The 3,798-nt window shown below is 38.0% G+C and overlaps 1 long non-coding RNA gene and 1 other non-coding gene across 2 annotated transcripts; one reads left to right on the top strand and one right to left on the bottom strand.

Moving 5' to 3' along the window:
• Positions 1 to 369: 369 nt before the first annotated feature.
• On the top strand, positions 370 to 441 carry TRNAP-UGG. Its single transcript has one exon. It is a non-coding gene; the product is annotated as a tRNA-Pro (tRNA).
• Positions 442 to 786: 345 nt separating this feature from the next.
• LOC113317180 lies at positions 787 to 2,912 on the bottom strand. The gene is made up of 3 exons (XR_003343312.1): positions 2,818 to 2,912; positions 1,837 to 1,919; positions 787 to 1,732 (listed from the first exon to the last, which is right to left on the bottom strand). It is a non-coding gene; the product is annotated as an uncharacterized LOC113317180 (long non-coding RNA).
• Between the last annotated feature and the right edge of the window lie 886 nt (positions 2,913 to 3,798).

The raw sequence follows: 3,798 nt of genomic DNA on the forward strand, positions 1-3,798 counted from the left end.
GCGTTTAGTTGTTGAAATTGCTTGAGATAATGGCTAGTAAGAAGGGTTCGGCAAAAACCTAGACTGGTAGGTTTTCTAACTTGGAAGTAAGGATTGGTGGAGAGGTACGCCATCCTAATGATGCCAATTATAAAGACGGTTATGGCTCGCATTCAGGCTCTTGATGAGTACGCTGCTGAAGTGCTGGAGTCAAACCAGGCAGCAATTAAGAAGCATGATGATTTGGAAGGAAAAATCATTTTTGTTAAGACCATGTTCACACGTGCGTTGACAGCTTACATACGAGATGGGCTAATGTCAACATTAAGACCAAGCTATGGATAGTTATAAGGTACACTTTATGTTATACGCAGTTAGTTTTGTACATCTGGGCATTTGGTCTAGTGGTATGATTCTCGCTTTGGGTGCGAGAGGTCCCGAGTTCGATTCTCGGAATGCCCCCTTCTTTTTTTCTTTCTTTTTTGCTTTGGATCTGAGATAAGCTCATCTTGTTGGTAAAAAGTAGGTCTGGTATTTGGTAGGGGTTCGTCGACCAAATAGTGGTACTTGAGCACTTTTATCACGATGCAATGAAGAAGGTGCACAAAGTTGAAATACTTAACCAAAGTACAAGTACTTCCATCTTAAAATTGACATAGGCCAAACGTAGTTTTCACATTCTGCTTAGTAATCTTCCAAAACAATGACAAATCATCTGAGCTTTGCTGGGCAGAACGGCTCAGGTAGAAAAAGGCTGTAAGAACTTCTGTCCTTTGTAAAAAACCGACTGCTCAACAAAATAAAAAAAGTCATTGTCACCTGAAATTTACTCTCAAATATTCACCATGTGTTATTTATTCTCAAACAAAAAATTCATTTTCACGCAACTCAATTACCATCTCAGAGCTACTGGAAAGCTGGATGCTCAAACAGTGAAACAGATGAGGATGTGGACTCCCGGACATAGTCTCGTTCTGCCTATCAATTCAGCTCTACCCTCCCAGTTACTGATCTCAAAACTTTGAGAACTGTCAGTAAACGAGCTTTTGCAGGATGGAAAGAGGTGAGCCGTTTTAAATTTTCCGAAGCCATTGATGAGGCAGATATTTTAAGTAGATTTTAATGCGCTGATCATGGTGATGTTCCAGCTTTGATGGTCCTGGTGGACTACTTGCTCATTCTTTTTCACCAACAGATGGAAGGCTTCATTTCAATGCAGAAGAGAGTTGGAGTACTAATCCATGGAAAGACTTGATGGACATAGAAACAGTTGCTGTACAAGATATTGGTCATCTGCTAGGGCTTGAGACAGCTCAGAACCAAAAGCCATCATGTATCCTGCCATCTTATTTGGATCCAGAAAAAGGAAACTACATGGTGATGATGTTCAAGGTATACCTACCTACATGGTGATGATGTTCAAAGCCACCTGAAAGCTGGATGCCTAAACAGTGAAACAGATGAGGATGGCAAGATATGGAATCCCAGACATTGTCAATGGCATGACTTCCATGAGATCAGATAAGAAGAAGCATACTAATGGAGCAGCTAACTGCACAGTGTCTCGCTCTACAGCCTCTTTCAAGGATGCCCAAGATGGCCAACTTCCAAATCCCACCTTACCTACTACCAATTTAGCTGTATCATCCCAGTTACTGATCTCAAAACTTTGAAAACTGTAGGTAAATGAGCTTTTGCAAGATGGGCAGAGGTGGGCCGCTGAAGTCACTTGACCGCTTGTTTCCCTTCCGCACTACAGCAACAATTTTAGAAACAGTATTAGCTCTAGTTCCATAGCATTCTCCAAACTTATATAAAAAGGCTGACACAAGATGCGTAGGAACAAATGATATCCACCTTTCATCATCACATAAGATATGAAGCTTTGAAATACTCCGCATTACCATATTTTATAGTATCCTCTTGATCCATTTTTGCATCTGCAAAACCCATAAGAAAAGACACTTCCAATTAACAATCAAAGGGCAATCAACAAAATGTACATGAAAACAAAGTTGAAACATATGAACAAGCTAACCCTGTTTTGCGCAAGCATATTGCTAAAGGTTAAGTCACAAAACAATGGGTAGGGCAAAAAACTATGCCGATAGGTTCTTGACAAGTAATGGACACATTGAAGTAATATTTTAAAAGAAAATTGAAAGACATCAGCTGAATATCACACAACAGAACTTATCTTAGTTTGTTACTCGTAATCTGCAGAATTGTGTTATTTAGTCAAGGTAAACTCGAAATGCAAGAAGCCAGAAGTTCATTAGCATGACATCTTACTAATCCCTTTCTAAGAAAATTCCAAGTACACTGAACATTGAACTACACGAGACAACTTAATAGTAGCACAACTGCTTAGTATCAACAATTTAACATGTTTGAATACATGTCCGAACGAAAAAACTTTCATCATTTGAACATTTTCAAAGTTAAAAGGTGGAAGGAAATGTTCACTTATCACAAGCTAATTTAATAGACGATTATTAGTTCCGGAAGAGAGTAGAGTTCACCAGTAGAACTTTTTGGCTTCATGTTTGATAAACACCCTCACTTGGGATTCTTTTCCATAACCTGCTGTTCTAGTTTAAGTTCCTCTGCAGTTTCTTGTTCTCTTCAGTGAATTTCAACAAACGTTCAATGCTACCCACTCACCTCACTTGTTGACGATAAAGGTTTTAACATTTACAGGATTCATAATACATTGTTAAGTCAGACTTGAGAATTGATAGAAAGTAATATCATGTAGACTTGCATTCTCTCTACTTCATACTTAATACACAATCTACCAAATTTCGTTTTAGATTGGATTAAGATGTGCATACTTACAAGAGTTAACTGCTGGCATTGCCACTTTCCAAATAAGAAATGAAACCCTTTTTAAAACCTAGATTACAGACTCTCTCATATGAACCAGTTGCTCTGTAACAAAATATGGGAAAGAGATCGAGTAAATAGCTTTGTGATAAACAAGTCTTTATTATAACAAGCACTATGTTCAGATAAGATAAAGCTGCAAGTACAACACTAGCTGAATCAGAACCCTGAAAAAAAACAACCAATTACATACTTTGCCCAATTTGTTGCTTGATTAGATACAAATTGACTGACTCGGAACAAGAAAATTAACCTAAAACATCTCTAATTAGATTGTTATAGCAGTTAAGTCTTGTAAGTATGCAATCTTGTAAATAGTTAACTCTAATTAGATACTAATTTTTACTTAAAAACCTTGAGTGCCACTACACAGAGCAATTGAGAGTATAATTTACCACTTCAAATACAGTAACCCTAGAAAGGAAAAAGTAAGGGTTTTTTGTACGCACCTTAGCTTCGCAAATGAGAGGACCATGATGAGAAAAAACCCTTTCCACCTTCAGAAAATGCTAAAGAAGGATCTGTTTCACTATTATCTGCTGCTGCTGCTGCTGCTGCTGCTTTAGGAATACTATTTTGGCGGGAAGATTTGGAAGCGAGAAGAAAATAAGTACATTGCTAAGTGCCGGCTGTTGTTGGCTTGTTGGTTTTACCATCCTACTCCCAAAGTCGCTGCAAATTCCATTCCAAACCAATCCCCACGCTAATTGTTAGACTATCCACTATGCCTCTTGGGCCAAGCACTATGGGGAGGGTTTAGGCTTTGGTTATCCCTTGGCTTTAGATTCAACAAGAGTTTGTTAGTTGAAGGCGCATTTGAGTCATTTTATGTAATAAAGTAGATTTTACGATACTCATTTTCGTCTTGTTTTTGACGAATACTCGTCTTAAGTTTCAATTGAACTTATTTTTTTCCCTACTTTTATTTCTAAT

The sequence above is a fragment of the Papaver somniferum genome, chromosome 10 (genome assembly GCF_003573695.1).
Source record: "Papaver somniferum cultivar HN1 chromosome 10, ASM357369v1, whole genome shotgun sequence".
Lineage (NCBI taxonomy): Eukaryota > Viridiplantae > Streptophyta > Magnoliopsida > Ranunculales > Papaveraceae > Papaver > Papaver somniferum.